This window comes from Panulirus ornatus, chromosome 18, assembly GCF_036320965.1.
Source record: "Panulirus ornatus isolate Po-2019 chromosome 18, ASM3632096v1, whole genome shotgun sequence".
Lineage (NCBI taxonomy): Eukaryota > Metazoa > Arthropoda > Malacostraca > Decapoda > Palinuridae > Panulirus > Panulirus ornatus.
In genome coordinates, this window is record NC_092241.1 from 22,881,415 (window position 1) to 22,901,540 (window position 20,126).

The window sequence follows — 20,126 nt, forward strand, 5'->3', positions numbered from 1 at the left end:
AGTGTCCGGGGGAACGTACAAGTAATGGGGAACGAAGGTAAAGATGGCAAGAGTAAAGGAAGTCTTGTAGTTTGTACGAGGAAGAACGGGTAAATGTTGCCTGTGGCCAGGAAACAGGCAGCAAGGTTTTTACATTAGAAAGTTCGGGAACATTTAATTAGATAAAGGCTCTCGGGCCGCCGTAGCTCCACAAAAGGCAGCTGGTGTGGACGGCTGTACAAGATGGAGTGGGTAAGAGAGAGACGACAGCAAGGTAAACAGGAATCATTTATGTACAGTTTTAAGTGATTGACTAGATGGACCATGATCAAGAGCAGTATACCTTTATGAACCTTGAGCTGAATGACTTAATAACTTTTCATATTTATATATATATATATATATATATATATATATATATATATATATATATATATATATATATATATATATATATATATATATATATATATATATATATATATATATATATATATATATATATATATGAGAGGGTTAGGGAAAATGATTTGGTAAACAGAGAAGAGGTAGTAAAAGCTTTGCGGAAGATGAAAGCCGGCAAGGCAGCAGGTTTGGATGGTATTGCAGTGGAATTTATTAAAAAAGGGGGTGACTGTATTGTTGACTGGTTGGTAAGGTTATTTAATGTATGTATGACTCATGGTGGGGTGCCTGAGGATTGGCGGAATGCGTGCATAGTGCCATTGTACAAAGGCAAAGGGGATAAGAGTGATTGCGCAAATTACAGAGGTATAAGTTTGTTGAGTATTCCTGTTAAATTATATGGGAGGGTATTGATTGAGAGGGTGAAGGCATGTACAGAGCATCAGATTGGGGAAGAGCAGTGTGGTTTCAGAAGTGGTAGAGGATGTGTGGATCAGGTGTTTGCTTTGAAGAATGTATGTGAGAAATACTTAGAAAAGCAAATGGATTTGTATGTAGCATTTATGGATCTGGAGAAGGCATATGATAGAGTTGATAGAGATGCTCTGTGGAAGTTATTAAGAATATATGGTGTGGGAGGCAAGTTGTTAGAAGCAGTGAAAAGTTTTTATCGAGGATGTAAGGCATGTGTACGTGTAGGAAGAGAGGAAAGTGATTGGTTCTCAGTGAATGTAGGTTTGCGGCAGGGGTGTGTGATGTCTCCATGGTTGTTTAATTTGTTTATGGATGGGGTTGTTAGGGAGGTAAATGCAAGAGTCTTGGAAAGAGGGGCAAGTATGAAGTCTGTTGGGGATGAGAGAGCTTGGGAAGTGAGTCAGTTGTTGTTCGCTGATGATACAGCGCTGGTGGCGGATTCATGTGCGAAACTGCAGAAGCTGGTGACGGAGTTTGGTAAAGTGTGTGGAAGAAGAAAGTTAAGAGTAAATGTGAATAAAAGCAAGGTTATTAGGTACAGTAGGGTTGAGGGTTAAGTCAATTGGGAGGTGAGTTTGAATGGAGAAAAACTGGAGGAATTGAAGTGTTTTAGATATCTGGGAGTGGATCTGTCAGCGGATGGAACCATGGAAGCGGAAGTGGATCATAGGGTGGGGGAGGGGGCGAAAATTTTGGGAGCCTTGAAAAATGTGTGGAAGTCGAGAACATTATCTCGGAAAGCAAAAATGGGTATGTTTGAAGGAATAGTGGTTCCAACAATGTTGTATGGTTGCGAGGCGTGGGCTATGGATAGAGTTGTGCGCAGGAGGATGGATGTGCTGGAAATGAGATGTTTGAGGACAATGTGTGGTGTGAGGTGGTTTGATCGAGAAAGTAACGTAAGGGTAAGAGAGATGTGTGGAAATAAAAAGAGCGTGGTTGAGAGAGCAGAAGAGGGTGTTTTGAAATGGTTTGGGCACATGGAGAGAATGAGTGAGGAAAGATTGACCAAGAGGATATATGTGTCGGAGGTGGAGGGAACGAGGAGAAGAGGGAGACCAAATTGGAGGTGGAAAGATGGAGTGAAAAGGATTTTGTGTGATCGGGGCCTGAACATGCAGGAGGGTGAAAGGAGGGCAAGGAATAGAGTGAATTGGAGCGATGTGGTATACAGGGGTTGACGTGCTGTCAGTGGATTGAATCAAGGCATGTGAAGCGTCCTGGGTAAACCATGGAAAGCTGTGTAGGTATGTATATTTGCGTGTGTGGACGTGTGTATGTACATGTGTATGGGGGGGGGGGTTTGGGACATTTCTTTCGTCTGTTTCCTTGCGCTACCTCGCAACCGCGGGAGACAGCGACGAGGTATAAAAAAAAAAAAAATATATATATATATATATATATATATATATATGTATATATATTTTATTTTTCATTTTTATTTTGCTTTGTCGCTGTCTCCCGCGTTTGCGAGGTAGCGCAAGGATACAGACGAAAGAAGTGGCCCAACCCACCCCCACACACAATGTATATACATACACGTCCACACACGCAAAAATACATACATATACATCTCAATGTACACATATATATACACACACAGACACATACATATATACCCATGCACACAATTCACACTGTCTGCCTTTATTCATTCCCATCGCCACCTCGCCACACATGGAATACCATCCCCCTCCCCCCTCATGTGTGCGAGATAGCACTAGGAAAAGACAAAAAAGGCCCTATTCGTTCACACTCAGTCTCTAGCTGTCATGCAATAATACCCGAAACCACAGCTCCCTTTCCACAATCAGGCCCCACACAACTTTCCATGGTTTACCCCAGACGCTTCATATGCCCTGATTCAATCCACTGACAGCACGTCAACCCTGGTATACCACATCGATCCAGTTCACTCTATTCCTTGCCCTCCTTTCACCCTCCTGCATGTTCAGGCCCCGATCACACAAAATCTCTTTCACTCCATCTTTCCACCTCCAATTTGGTCTCCCACTTCTCCTCGTTCCCTCCACCTACGACACATATATCCTCTTCGTCAATCTTTCCTCACTTATTCTGTCCATGTGCCCAAACCATTTCAAAACACCCTCTTCTGCTCTCTCAACCACGCTCTTTTTATTTCCACACATCTCTCTTACCCTTACATTACTTACTCGATCAAACCACCTTACCACACATTGTCCTCAAACATCTCATTTCCAGCACATCCACCCTCCTACGCACAACTCTATCCATAGCCCACGCCTCGCAACCATACAACATTGTTGGAACCACTATTCCTTCAAACATACCCATTTTTGCTTTACGAGATAATGTTCTTGACTTCCACACATTCTTCAAGTAGTGGTGATGTGAGAAGGAGATGGAGTGAGTATTTTGAAGGTTTGTTGAATGTGTTTGATGATAGAGTGGCAGATATAGGGTGTTTTGGTCGAGGTGCTGTGCAAAGTGAGAGGGTTAGGGAAAATGATTTGGTAAAAAGAGAAGAGGTAATAAAAGCTTTGCGGAAGATGAAAGCCGGCAAGGCATCAGGTTTGGATGGTATTGCAGTGGAATTTATTAAAAAAGGGGGTGACTATATTGTTGACTGGTTGGTAAGGTTATTTAATCTATGTATGACTCATGGTGAGGTGCCTGAGGATTGGCGGAATGCGTGCATAGTGCCATTATACAAAGGCAAAGGGGATAAGAGTGAGTGCTCAAATTACAGAGGTATAAGTTTGTTGAGTATTCCTGTTAAATTATATGGGAGGGTATTGATTGAGAGGGTGAAGGCAAGTACAGAGAATGAGATTGGGGAAGAGCATTGTGGTATCAGAAGTGGTAGAGGATGTGTGGATCAGGTGTTTGCTTTGAAGAATGTATGTGAGAAATACTTAGAAAAGCAAATGGATTTGTATGTAGCATTTATGGATCTGGAGAAGGAATATGATAGAGTTGATAGAGATGCTCTGTGGAAGGTATTAAGAATATATGGTGTGAGAGGCAAGTTGTTAGAAGCAGTGAAAAGTTTTTATCGAGGATATAAGGCATGTGTACGTGTAGGAAAAGAGGAAAGTGATTGGTTCTCAGTGAATGTAGGTTTGCGGCAGGGGTGTGTGATGTCTCCATGGTTGTTTAATTTGTTTATGGATGGGGTGGTTAGGGAGGTGAATGCAAGAGTTTTGGAAAGAGGGACAAGTATGAAGTCTGTTGTGGATGAGAGAGCTTGGGGAGTGAGTCAGTTGTTGTTCGCTGATGACACAGCGCTGGTGGCTGATTCATGTGAGAAACTGCAGAAGCTGGTGGCTGAATTTGGTAAAGTGTGTGAAAGAAGAAAGTTAAGAGTAAATATGAATAAGAGCAAGGTTATTAGGTACAGTAGGGTTGAGGGTCAAGTCAATTGGGAGGTAAGTTTGAATGGAGAAAAACTGGAGGAAGTAAAGTGTTTTAGATATCTGGGAGTGGATCTGGCAGCGGATGGAACTATGGAAGCTGAAGTAAATCATAGGGTGGGGGACGGGGCGAAAATCCTGGGAGCCTTGAAGATATATATATATATATATATATATATATATATATATATATATATATATATATATATATATATATATATATATATATATATATATATATATATATATATATATATATATATATATATATATATATATATATATATATATATATATATTTTTTTTTTTTTTTTTTTATACTTTGTCGCTGTCTCCCGCGTTTGCGAGGTAGCGCAAGGAAACAGACGAAAGAAATGGCCCAACCCCCCCCCCCCCATACACATGTACATACACACGTCCACACACGCAAATATACATACCTACACAGCTTTCCATGGTTTACCCCAGACGCTTCACATGCCTTGATTCTATCCACTGACAGCACGTCAACCCCTGTATACCACATGACTCCAATTCACTCTATTCCTTGCCCTCCTTTCACCCTCCTGCATGATCAGGCCCCGATCACACAAAATCTTTTTCACTCCATCTTTCCACCTCCAATTTGGTCTCCCTCTTCTCCTCGTTCCCTCCACCTCCGACACATATATCCTCTTGGTCAATCTCTCCTCACTCATTCTCTCCATGTGCCCAAACCATTTCAAAACACCCTCTTCTGCTCTCTCAACCACGCTCTTTTTATTTCCACACATCTCTCTTACCCTTACGTTACTTACTCGATCAAACCACCTCACACCACACATTGTCCTCAAACATCTCATTTCCAGCACATCCATCCTCCTGCGCACATCTCTATCCATAGCCCACGCCTCGCAACCATACAACATTGTTGGAACCACTATTCCCTCAAACATACCCATTTTTGCTTTCCGAGATAATGTTCTCGACTTCCACACATTTTTCAAGGCTCCCAAAATTTTCGCCCCCTCCCCCACCCTATGATCCACTTCCGCTTCCATGGTTCCATCCGCTGACAGATCCACTCCCAGATATCTAAAACACTTCACTTCCTCCAGTTTTTCTCCATTCAAACTCACCTCCCAATTGACTTGACCCTCACCCCTACTGTACCTAATAACCTTGCTCTTATTCACATTTACTCTCAACTTTCTTCTTCCACACACTTTACCAAACTCAGTCACCAGCTTCTGCAGTTTCTCACATGAATCAGCCACCAGCGCTGTATCATCAGCGAACAACAACTGACTCACTTCCCAAGCTCTCTCATCCCCAACAGACTTCATACTTGCCCCTCTTTCCAGGACTCTTGCATTTACCTCCCTAACAACCCCATCCATAAACAAATTAAACAACCATGGAGACATCACACACCCCTGCCGCAAACCTACATTCACTGAGAACCAATCACTTTCCTCTCTTCCTACACGTACACATGCCTTACATCCTCGATAAAAACTTTTCACTGCTTCTAACAACTTGCCTCCAACACCATATATTCTTAATACCTTCCACAGAGCATCTCTATCAACTCTATCATATGCCTTCTCCAGATCCATAAATGCTACATACAAATCCATTTGCTTTTCTAAGTATTTCTCACACACATATATATATATATATATATATATATATATATATATATATATATATATATATATATATATATATATATATATATATATATATATATATATATATATATATATATATATATATATATATATATATATATATATATATATATATATATATATATATATATATATATATATATATATATATATATATATATATATATATATATATATATATATATATATATATATATATATATATATATATATATATATATATATATATATATATATATATATATATATATATATATATATATATATATATATATATATATATATATATATATATATATATATATATATATATATATATATATATATATATATATATATATATATATATATATATATATATATATATATATATATATATATATATATATATATATATATATATATATATATATATATATATATATATATATATATATATATATATATATATATATATATATATATATATATATATATATATATATATATATATATATATATATATATATATATATATATATATATATATATATATATATATATATATATATATATATATATATATATATATATATATATATATATATATATATATATATATATATATATATATATATATGGGATGTATGGGATATATGTATATGGGATGTCTTTAGGGAATCAGTGATGGATTTCGCAAAAGATGCTTGTGGCATGAGAAGAGTGGGAGGTGGGTTGATTAGAAAGGGTAGTGAGTGATGGGATGAAGAAGTAAGATTATTAGTGAAAGAGAAGAGAGAGAGGCATTTGGACGATTTTTGCAGGGAAAAAATGCAATTGAGTGGGACATGTATAAAAGAAAGAGACAGGAGGTCAAGAGAAAGGTGCAAGAGGTGAAGAAGAGGGCAAATGAGAGTTGGGGTGAGAGAGTATCATTAAATTTTAGGAAGAATAAAAAGATGTTCTCGAAGGAGGTAAATAAAGTGCGTAAGACAAGGGAGCAAATTGGAACTTCAGTGAAGGGCGCTAATGGGGAGGTGATAACCAAGAAGTGGTGATGTGAGAAGGAGATGGAGTGAGTATTTTGAAGGTTTGTTGAATGTGTTTGATGATAGAGTGGCAGATATAGGGTGTTTTGGTCGAGGTGGTGTGCAAAGTGAGAGGGTTAGGGAAAATGATTTGGTAAACAGAGAAGAGGTAGTAAAAGCTTTGCGGAAGATGAAAGCCGGCAAGGCAGCAGGTTTGGATGGTATTGCAGTGGAATCTATTAAAAAAGGGGGTGATTGTATTATTGACTGGTTGGTAAGGTTATTTAATGTATGTATGACTCATGGTGAGGTGCCTGAGGATTGGCGGAATGCGTGCACAGTGCCATTGTACAAAGGCAAAGGGGATAAGAGTGAGTACTCAAATTACAGAGGTATAAGTTTGTTGAGTATTCCTGGTAGATTATATGGGAGGGTATTGATTGAGAGGGTGAAGGCATGTACAGAGCATCAGATTGGGGAAGAGCAGTGTGGTTTCAGAAGTGGTAGAGGATGTGTGGATCAGGTGTTTGCTTTGAAGAATGTATGTGAGAAATACTTGGAAAATCAAATGGATGTGTATGTAGCATTTATAGATCTGGAGAAGGGATATGATAGAGTTAATAGAGATGATCTGTGGAAGGTATTAAGAATATATGGTGTGGGAGGCAAGTTGTTAGAAGCAGTGAAAAGTTTTTATCGAGGATGTAAGGCATGTGTACGTGTAGGAAGAGAAGAAAGTGATTGGTTCTCAGTGAATGTAGGTTTGCGGCAGGGGTGTGTGATGTCTCCATGGCTGTTTAATTTGTTTATGGATGGGGTTGTTAGGGAGGTGAATGCAAGAGTTTTGCAAAAGGGGGCAAGGATGAAGTTTGTTGTGGATGAGAGAGCTGGGGAAGTGAGTCAGTTGTTGTTCGCTGATGATACAGCGCTGGTGGCTGATTCATGTGAGAAACTGCAAAAGCTACTGACTGAGTTTGGTAAAGTGTGTGAAAGAAGAAAGTTAAGAGTAAATGTGAATAAGAGCAAGGTTATTAGGTATAGTAGGGTTGAGGGTCAAGTCAATTGGGAGGTAAGTTTGAATGGAGAAAAACTGGAGGGAGTGAAGTGTTTTAGATATCTGTGAGTGAATCTGGCAGCGGATGGAACCATGGAAGCGGAAGTGAATCATAGGGTGGGGAGGGGGCGAAAATCCTGGGAGCCTTGAAGAATGTGTGGAAGTCGAGAACATTATCTCGGAAAGCAAAAATGGGTATGTTTGAAGGAATAGTGGTTCCAACAATGTTGTATGGTTGCGAGGCGTTGGCTATGGATAGAGTTGTGCGCAGGAGGGTGGATGTGCTGGAAATGAGATGTTTGAGGACAATGTGTGGTGTGAGGTGGTTTGATCGAGTAAGTAATGTAAGGGTAAGAGAGATGTGTGGAAATAAAAAGAGCGTGGTTGAGAGAGTAGAAGAGTTTGTTTTGAAATGGTTTGGGCACATGGAGAGAATGAGTGAGGAAAGATTGACCAAGAGGATATATGTGTCGGAGGTGGAGGTAACGAGGAGAAGTGGGAGACCAAATTGGAGGTGGAAAGATGGAGTGAAAAAGATTTTGAGTGATCGGGGCCTGAACATGCAGGAGGGTGAAAGGCGGGCAAGGAATAGAGTGAATTAGATTGATATGGTATACCGGGGTTGACGCGCTGTCAGTGGATTGAATCAGGGCATGTGAAGCGTCTAGGGTAAACCATGGAAAGTTGTGTGGGGCCTGGATGTGGAAAGGGAATTGTGGTTTCGGGAATTATTGCATGACAGCTATAGACTGAGTGTGAACGAATGGGGCCTTTGTTGTCTTTTCCTAGCGGTACCTCGCACACATGAGGGGGGGAGGGGGATGGTATTCCATGTGTGGCAAAGTAGCGATGAGAATGAATAAAGGCAGACAGTGTGAATTGTGTGCATGGGTATATATGTACGTGTCTCTGTGTGTATATATATTTGTACATTGAGATGTATAGGTATGTATATTTGCGTGTGTGGACGTGTATGTATATACATGTGTATGGGGATGGGTGGGCCTTTCTTTCGTCTGTTTCCTTGCGCTATCTCGGAAACGCGGGAGACAGCGACAAAGCAAAATAAATAAATAAAAAAAAAAAATATATATATATATATATATATATATATATATATATATATATATATATATATATATATATATATATATTGGTTCTCATTGATTGTAGGTTTGCGTCAGGGGTGTGTGATGTCTCCATGGTTGTTTAATTTGTTTATGGATGTGGTTGTTAGGAAGGTGAATGCAAGAGTTTTGGAAAGAGAGGCAAGTATGAAGTCTGTTGGGGATGATAGAGCTTATGAAGTGAGTCAGTTGTTGTTCGCTGATGATACAGCGCTAGTGGCTGATTCATGTGAGAAACTGCAGAAGCTGGTGACTGAGTTTGGTAAAGTGTGTGAAAGAAGAAAGTTAAGAGTAAATGTGAATAAGAGCAAGGTTATTAGGTACAGTAGGGCTGAGGGTCAAGTCAATTGGGAGGTAAGTTTGAATTGAGAAAAACTGGAGGGAGTAAAGTGTTTTAGATATCTGGGAGTGGATATGGCAGTGGATGGAACCATGGAAGCGGAAGTGAATCATAGGGTGGGGGAGGGGGCGAAAATCCTGGGAGCCTTGAAGAATGTGTGGAAGTCGAGAACATTATCTCGGAAAGCAAAAATGGGTATGTTTGAAGGAATAGTGGTTCCAACAATGTTGTATGGTTGCGAGGTGTGGGCTATAGATAGAGTTGTCCGTAGGAGGGTGGATGTGCTGGAAATGAGATGTTTGAGGACAATATGTGGTGTGAGGTGGTTTGATCGAGTAAGTAATGTAAGGGTAAGAGAGATGTGTGGAAATAAAAAGAGCGTGGTTGAAAGAGCAGAAGAGGTTGTTTTGAAATGGTTTGGGGCACATGGAGAGAATGAGTGAGGAAAGATTGATCAAGAGGATATATATGTCGGAGGTGGAGGGAACGAGGAGAAATGGGAGATCAAATTGAAGGTGGAAAGATGTAGAGAAAAAGATTTTGAGTGATCGGGGCCTGAAAATGCAGGATGGTGAAAGGCGGGCAAGGAATAGAGTGAATTGGATCGATGTGGTATACCGGGTCGGCGTGCTGTCAATGGATTGAATCAGGTCATGTGAAGCGTCTGGGGTAAACCATGGAAAGTTGTGTGGGGCCTGGATGTGGAAAGGGAGCTGTGGTTTCGGGCATTATTGCATGACAGCTAGAGACTGAGTGTGAGCGAATGGGGCCTTTGTTGTCTTTTCTTAGCGCTACCTCGCACACATGAGTGGGGAGGGAGATATTATTCCATGTGTGGCGAGGTGGCGATGAGAATGAATAAAGGCAGACAGTGTGAAATTTGTGCATGTGTATATATGTGTATATATGTACCTCTCATGTGTGCGAGGTACCGCTAGGAAAAGGCCCCATTCGTCCACACTCAGTCTCTAGCTGTCATGCAATAATGCCCGAAACCACAGCTCCCTTTCCACATCCAGGCCCCACACAACTTTCCATGGGTTACCCCAGACGCTTCACATGCCCTGATTCAATCCACTAACATCACTTCAACCCCGGTATACCACATCGATCCAATTCACTCTATTCCTTGCCCGCCTTTCACCCTGCTGCATGTTCAGGCCCCGATCACTCAAAATTTTTTTCGCTCCATCTTTCCACCTCCAATTTGGTCTCCCACTTCTCCTCGTTCCCTCCACCTCCGACACGTATATCCTCTTGGTCAATCTTTCCTCACTCATTCTCTCCATGTGCCCAAACCATTGAAAACACCCTCTTCTGCTCTCTCAACCACGCTCTTTTTATTTCCACACGTTTCTCTTACCCTTACATTACTTACTCGGTCAAACCACCTCACACCACACATTGTCCTCAAACATCTCATTTCTAGCACATCCATCCTCCTGCGCACATCTCTATCCATAGCCCACGCCTCGGAACCATACAAAATTGTTGGAACCACTATTCCTTCAAACATACCCATTATTGCTTTCAGAGGTAATGTTCTCGACTTCCACACATTCTTCAAGGCTCCCAGGATTTTCGCCCCCACCCCCACCCTATGATTCACTTCCGCTTCCATGGTTCCATCCGCTGCCAGATCCACTTCCAGATATCTAAAACACTTCACTTCCACCAGTTTTTCTCCATTCAAACTTACCTACCAATTGACTTGACCCTCAACCCTACTGTACCTAATAACCTTGCTCTTATTCACATTTACTCTTAACTTTCTTCTTTCACACACTTTACCAAACTCCGTCACCAGCTTCTGCAGTTTCTCACATGAATCAGCCACCAGCGCTGTATCATCAGCGAACAACAACTGACTCACTTCCCAAGCTCTCTCATCCACAACAGACTTCATTCTCGCCCCTCTTTCCAAAACTCTTGCATTCACCTCCCTAATAACCCCATCCATAAACAAATTAAACAACCATGGAGACATCACATACCCCTGCCGCCAACCTACATTCACTGATAACCAATCACTTTCCTCTCTTCCTACACTTACACATGCCTTACATCCTCGATAAAAACTTTTCACTGCTTCTAACAACTTGCCTCCCACACCATATATTCTTAATATCTTCCACAGAGCATCTATACCAACTCTGTCATATGCCTTCTCCAGATCCATAAATGCTACATACAAATCCATTTGCTTTTCTAAGTATTTTTCACATACATTCTTCAAAGCAAATACCTGATCCACACATCCTCTACCACTTCTGAAACCACACTGCTCTTCCCCAGTCTGATGCTCTGTACAAGCCTTCGCCCTCTCAATCAATACCCTCCCATATAATTTACCAGGAATACTCAACAAACTTATACCTCTGTAATTTGAGGACTCACTCTTATCCCCTTTGCCTTTGTACAATGGCACTATGCACGTAATCCGCCAATCCTCAGGCACCTCACCATGACTCATACATACATTAAATAACCTTACCAACCAGTCAACAATATAGCCACCCCCTTTTTTAATAGATTCCACTGCAATACCATCCAAACCTGCTGCCTTGCCGGCTTTCATCTTCCGCAAAGCTTTTACTACCTCTTCTCTGTTTACCAAATCATTTTCCCTAACCTTCTCACTTTGCACACCACCTCGACCAAAACACCCTATATCTGCCACTCTGTCATCAAACACATTCAACAAACCTTCAAAATACTCACTCCATCTCCTTCTCACATCACCACTACTTGTTATCACCTCCCCATTTGCCCCCTTCACTGAAGTTCAAATTTGCTCCCTTGTCTTACGCACTTTATTTACCTCCTTCCAGAACATCTTTTTATTCTCCCTAAAATTTAAAGATACTCTCTCACCCCAACTCTCATTTGCCCTCTTTTTCACCTCTTGCACCTTTCTCTTGACCTCCTGTCTTTCTTTTATACATCTCCCACTCAATTGCATTTTTTTCCTGCAAAAATCGTCCAAATGTCTCACTCCTCTCTTTCACTAATAATCTTACTTCTTCGTCCCACCACTCACTGACCTTTCTAATCAACCCACCTCCCACGCTTCTCATGCCACAAGCATCTTTTGCGCAATCCATCACTGATTCCCTAAATACATCCCATTCCTCCCCCACTCCCCTTATTTCCATTGTTCTCACCTTTTTCCATTCTGTACTCAGTCTCTCCTGGTACTTCCTCACACAAGTCTCCTTCCCAAGCTCACTTACTCTCACCACCCTCTTCACCCCAATATTCACTCTTCTTTTCTGAAAACCCATACAAATCTTCACCTTAGCCTCCACAAGATAATGATCAGACATCCCTCCAGTTGCACCTCTCAGCACATTTACATCCAAAAGTCTCTCTTTCGTGCGCCTGTCAATTAACACGTAATCCAATAACGCTCTCTGGCCATCTCTCCTACTTACATACGTATACTTATGTATATCTCGCTTTTTAAACCACGTATTCCCAATCACCAGTCCTTTTTCAGCACATAAATCTACATGCTCTTCACTATTTCCATTTACAACACTGAACTACCCATGTATACCAATTATTCCCTCAACTGCCACATTACTCACCTTTGCATTCAAATCACCCATCACTATAACCCGGTCGCGTGCATCAAAACCACTAACACACTCATTCAGCTGCTCCCAAAACACTTGCCTCTCATGATCTTTCTTCTCATGCCCAGGTGCATATGCACCAATAATCACCCATCTCTCCCAAACCACTCTTCCCCTTTACCCCTGAGCTTCGTTTCGGTCAGAGCCAAAACATCCAGGTTCCTTTCCTTAAACATACTACCTATCTCTCCTTTTTTCACATCTTGGTTACATCCACACACATTTAGACACCCCAACCTGAGTCTACGAGGAGGATGAGAACTCCCCGCGTGATTCCTTCTGTTTCCCATTTTTTTTTTTAGAAAGTCAAAAAATACAAGGAGGGGAGGATTTCTGGCCCCCCGCTCCCGTCCCCTCTAGTCGCCTTCTACGACACGTGAGGAATGCGTGGGAAGTATTCTTTCACCCCTATCCCCTATATATATATATATATATATATATATATATATATATATATATATATATATATATATATATATATATATATATATATATATATATATATATATATGTTAGGTTTGTCGTCGCAAAATGTGATACCTTCAAAGTATCGGGACCAAATCCTGAGGAGGTAGGAGGACTGCGACGGTTGTTATGTATTACCGTCCCTGCTATCATGAGAGGCGCTGACCCAGCAGACGGTCATCACTAGCCACTCTACCAGACCACTGGCACAGTTGGGTTCCCTCTACCTTGGGAGGGGTCGACAGACACTGCTGACAAGATATTTGTAACCGTCTATTGTTCTTTCTAGTTAAGTAAGAGATAACTTTTCCACAACGGATTTTCTCTCTCTCTCTCTCTCTCTCTCTCTCTCTCTCTCTCTCTCTCTCTCTCTCTCTCTCTCTCTCTCTCTCTCTCTCTCTCTCTCTCTCTCTTTTCCTACCTCTAATTTTAGTATACTAATGTGCTACGCGTGTTTTCACCATTAATAAAGACTCGATTTTTTGCCACTAGCATTCTCTCACTTTTTTCTATGACACTCTCGTTTTTCACTCGCTTCCCTTCGCTATATACCTTCACATCTTTCCAAAACATTTTTTTTCTTAAAATTCTCATTATCATTTCTCACTGGTGTACGTCATCTTCTTGACGTCATTATTATTTCCCACTCGTATACGTCATCTTCTTGACGTCATTATTATTTCCCACTCGCATACGTCATCTTCTTGACGTCATTATTATTTCCACTCGTATACGTCATCTTCTTGACGTCATTATTATTTCACACTTGTATACGTCATCTTCTTGACGTCATTTTCAGGATTTCATCCTCGACATTCTTTGTTCTTCATTCATCAATTATTTTCTGATAGTTACAGCTTCACCTTTTGAATCTTCACAACCAACTTCCACAAGTCTTCAGCCCACCGTGTTGTGTGTACCTCTGACTGTACAACCTGCATCATCACTGCCGCTCACCTCAGCAGCAGACTCTGAGACCACACATCTCATCTTCACTTTCAGTTGTTTCATCTTAGGCTCCTCAGTTTCTCCTTGAACTCCTGTTGGAAGGGAGTTCTTTCTTTCTCTTATTCATTTGCATTTCGAGTGCTACAATAACATGCTAACTTGTACATTATTACTATTTACTTAGAAATTTACCGAGAGGTTTGAGTTCAAGTGTCTGCAGTGTGGTATAGCATTACGTTTGCTATATTTTTCCTACAAAGTGCGTAAAACATTTTCGTTGCAAACCTACAATTTCCACTTGAACGCTAAAGACTACTTGATGATATTTGTTACATACATCGTAAGGTGCAGTAGGAGAGGTCATGTCTGACAATCACTCTCCCAGATGGTTGTCAGTTGCCTCACATCAGCTGCTCTCGTGGACCGCCAGTAAGTTCCTGTTATAGCTTCGTTGTGACCAAGACGACCGCCAGCTTCGCCTGTCTCCTGCACCTTCCTGTGGACCACAGCCAAACTCTTGACCAATAATTTGTGCTTTTATCGGTACGGTGAAGATATGAGACATAAACATAGTGTTTTTCAGCAATGTATGAAGGTGTCTTTATATGTTATCTGTGTCCAGTACTTTCCTACGTCGAAGCTGGTGATACATCGTTGATATGATGACAAAGTGTTCAAATCTTTTAAGTGACACTGATTAAGGTCAAGTTATATTAGTGATTATAATGTCCTTTTCAACAGCCGACTAGTGGTCATTCCGGTCATCGATCTCGGCACAGAAGAGATAACCTATGGATGAATTTACTGTGGAACAAGAATTTTCATTTGTAAATTCTCTATAGGTTAACACTGAGACACGACACTCACATTTTTCCCCCTGATTTAAGCTCTACTTACAATGTGTGTGATTCAGAAAATATCATTATGATATTTAGTCAGATACGTTTATGTAATCCATGTTCATCTTGTAGGCTTCCGAGGTAGTTCGGTCTGTTGGTTCATAATGTGGTCAGGGAATATCATGAGGACCGGTCAGTGAAGCACGATGCCTTATGAGAGTGGCTGATTACATAGTTCTATGGTGCAGCAAGTTGCTCTCTAGTGATGAGAGAGAGAGAGAGAGAGAGAGAGAGAGAGAGAGAGAGAGAGAGAGAGAGAGAGAGAGAGAGAGAGAGAGAGAGAGAGAGAGAGAGAGAGAGAGAGAGAGAGAGAGAGGGAGGCGGGGAGGGAGAGAGAGAAAGGGAGGGAGGGAGAGGGAGAGGGAGAGAGAGAAAGAGTACATTTCTCTCCTAAATACTCAGTGTCTACTGCTGGGTGATAAGGTGAGAATGGGCTTCCAGGATCTGGTGTGTCTACTATGGTACATTGTAAGGATATATCGGTCATGAGGGATTCATACTTAACTTTCAGTGCCTTACTGCTGGACGAGGAAGAGTTTTCCCGTCGTCTTGTAGACTTCCAAGACCTAAAGTCTTTCTCACATAAATGAATCGTCCCAGACTTTCAGTGCATGTTACTGGGTGAGGAGAGGAGACTGAACCTACTGGACCCTGTGTGGGTTGTAGCTACATGACCTGTTCTAAGACGTTTGTTGGTGGACGTGAACAAGAGCAAAATTCTATAGGTTCAGCAACTACTGCAAAACCTATTTCATAAGGACACTGATATTTTCTCTGAAAAGTCTTATACAGTTGCAGTTGAACCTCATCATAGAGTTCTCTAGCCAGTCATCAGTCCGCATGACACCACACCCTACTCCTCAAAAGCTGCGTGATAACGTTATACGTGAAATCTGTGTTATGGAGGCAGTAAGTATTAGTGAAAAATCCAAATCATCTCATTGTAGTCCTATGATGACGATAAGAGAAAAGGACAAACGGCCCATACAGGCTACAGACGGGTCAACGCTATCACACGATGTGATTTATGAAGTGATATGTGATCAAGAGAGGTTCCTGCTACACCCTGACAGTCGTGACATGACTGTAGCCGGACACCTGTACCAACACAAAGTGTTCATATGCTCATATCTAACTCACACCAGCGCTACGGTTAACAGGTGTATGGGAGAAATCTCTGGGAGGTATTACAGGAGGAGACTTCGCAGATGTGGAAGATTCTCTGAATACCGCTTATCCATCCTTGATCAAGTGTTCCAATGTATGTCCAGTGTAACATCATGACAGAAAAACCTTTCAAGTGTGTCACTAAACGAAATGACGGTTTAGTTCCTTGTAGGCAGAGGTCGTTGCCAGTGTCAGGATGATAATATCATGAGAATTGAACAAGCCCTTAGACTTGCAACGATGTAGCAAGTCAGGTTCTACCTTGCACTGGTAGGCTATGACCGTGACTTGTTACTTAACAATGCTAGGATCTAGTGTATATAATCTGATGATGTAATATGTTCCAAGTCGTGTTCAGTGGGAGGATCAAGTGACGGATATTTTCTACAGCTTAACGAATCACCTTGTTGAGCAGGATATTATATTCTCCTTTCCTGACATGTACAAGCCATCCTCCTGCTGCATGTACAGATATATCCAGTGAGGGGATAAAAACCATCCTTTTGGACGATGAGATTTTTCCTGCAGCCTCCCCTAACCTGACACAGATGCCTCGTGAGATCCACGTTACAGATGTGAAGGAACTTTTACCTGTTGCTGAAGACATTAACAATGCAACCTAACAATGTACCTATACAGTGTATAGCATATAGCACACATCTCAAGACAATGATGCAGCTTTTTCATCTAAGCCTCTCCTCTTGGACCTGGCCTTGTTTAAGGAGTTCTCACAAGTTTGGAAATTACCGTTTATTCTGTGCTCATAGATGAAGAGCCTGACCCATGAATATCATATCAATAATATGTATATATGATTGTTAGGTTAGAGATATCACCTTGCCTGTCAGTGGCCCTACACTCCCTCCCGACTTGTTCACCCAACCGTTGTCGCTGCACCGTTCCTTCCAGCACCCCTCGCCCTCGTACACAATGTTGTGGCCGACAACACTCTCTCTGGTAACAACTGTTAACGATTTATCGTTCATTCTGAACACACTACATGCTCGCTAGCTTATTCACCATATACATTCTGGATATTCCATTAAGTAAAAGAAGAACACGAGCAACAGATGATAACTCAAGCACTGACGCCGATTATAAATTTTGTGGACTAACTTTTCAACATAAGTGAGCCCGTTATTGAGAAAAAACAGTTCTATGCCTTTAACTAGTATTCAACTCTGGAGTTTGCGAGATAACCAAAAAGAGAAATGAATTCTTTTCTTTCGTTTTTTACCAGGGAGCTGCAGACACCAACGCAGGGATGCATTTGAAGCGCTTTCCTCTCGCGTTTTGGGGAGAACCCACAGTTTTACGTCTGTAGATGACCAATTTAGCTTCATCACTCTCCGCGGTGGTGTTGCCTGCGAGGTTTGAGAGCTTCAAGTGGTCTATCTGAGCCCGAGATGTGAGGCTGGAATACCTCATAAAACCCACTGTAATGCTGAGTTAAACAATAAAATCAGTCTCTTTCACAATGTTCCTGAGTAAGAATAGATAATTTGCAGTCTTAGCCAAGAGAAAATGACATTCAGAATAAAGCCACACATACACTCACACACACACGCACACAACACACACACACACACACACACACACACACACACACACACACACACACACACACACACACATATTGTATGGGAAGGACTGAGAGGATGAAGGAATATACAAGTGTCAGATTGGGGAGGAGTAGTGTGGTTTCAGAAGTGGTAGAGGATGTGTGGATCAGGTGTTTGCTTTGAAGAATACATGTGAGAAATACTTAAAAAACAGATGCATTTGTATATAGCATTTATGGATCTGGAGAGGGCATATGATAGGGTTCATAGAGAAGCTTTGTGGAAGGTATTAAGCGTGTATGGTGTAGGAGGTAAGCTGCTAGAAGCAGTGAATTTTTTTTTTATCAAGGCTGCAAGGCATTTGTACAAGTGGAAAGAAAGGCGAGTGACTGGTTCCCAATGAATATCGGTTTGCGGCAAGGGTATGTGATGTCCCCATGATTGTTTAATTTGTTTATGGTTGGGGTAGTTAGGGAGGTAAGAGCCAGAACTTTTTAGAGAGGGGCGAGTATTTAGTCTGTTGGGAATGAGCGGGCGTGGGAATTGAGTCAGTTGTTGTTCGCTGATGATACAGCTCTAATGGCTGATTCGAGTGAGAAACTGCAGAGGTTGGTGACTGAATTTGGAAAAGTGTGTGAAAGGAGAAGGTTGAGAGTAAATGTGAATAAGAGCAAGGTACTTAGCTTCAGTAGGGTTGCGAGACAATTTGATTGGGAGGTAAGTTTAAATGGAGGAAAATTGGAGGAAGTGAAGTGCTTCAGGTATCTGGGATTGCACTTGACAGCGAATGGACCTATGGAAGCGAAAGTGAGTCACAGGGTGGGGGAGGGGGCGAAGGTTCTGGGAGCGATGAAGAATGTGTTGAAGGAGAGAGCGTTATCTCGGAGAGCAAAAATGGATATGTTTGAAGGAGTAGTAGTTCAACAAGTTCATATGGTTGCGAGGCGTGGGCTATAGATAGCGTTGTACAGAGGAGGGTGGATGTGCTACAAATGAAATGTTTGAGGACAATATGTGGTGTGAGGTGGTTTGATCGAGTAAGTAATGAAAGGGTAAGAGCGATGCGTGGAAATAAAAAGAGTGTGGTTGAGAGGGCAGAGGAGGGTGCGTTGAAGTGGCTTGGACATATTGAGGGAATCAGTGAGGTAAGATTGACAAAGAGGATATATGTGTCGGAGGTGAAGAGAACAAAGAGAAGCGGGAGACCAAATTGGAAGCGTAAGGTTGGAGTGAATAAGATTTTGAGCGATCGGGGCCTGAACATACAGGAGAGTGAGAGGCGTCAAAGGAAGAGAGAGAATTTGAACTATGTGGTATACCGGGGTCGACGTGCTATCAATGGATTGAACCAGGTAATGTGAAACGTCTAGGGTAAACTATGGAAAAGTCTGTGGGGCCCGGATGTGGATAGCGAGCTGTGGTTTCGGTGAACTACACATGACAGCTAGAGACTGAGTGTGAAACGAATGTGGCCTTTTTTATGTTTCTTGGAGCTAACTTACTGAAGCAGGGGTAGCGATGTTGTTTCCTATCGGGCGGGGTAGCGCCAAGAATGGATGAAGGTAAGCAAGTATTAATATGTACATGTGTATATGTTTGTGTATGTGTATGTATATGTATGTATATGTTGATAAGTAGGTTTGAATGGAGAAAAACTGGAGGGTGAAGTATTCTAGATATCTGGGAGTGGATTTGGCAGCATCTGGAACCATGGAAGCGGAAGTGAATCATAGGGTGGGGGAGGGGGCGAGAGTTTTGGGCGCTTCGAAGAATGTATGGAAGTCGAGAACATTATCTCGGAAAGCAAAAATGGGTATGTTTGAAGGAATAGTGGTTCCAACAATGCTGTATGGTTGCGAGGCGTGGGCTATGGATAGAGTTGTGCGCACGAGGCTGGATGTGCTGGAAATGAGATGTTTAAGGACAATATGTGGTGTGAAGTGGTTTGATCGAGTAAGTAATAACAGGGTAAGAGAGATGTATGTTAATAAAA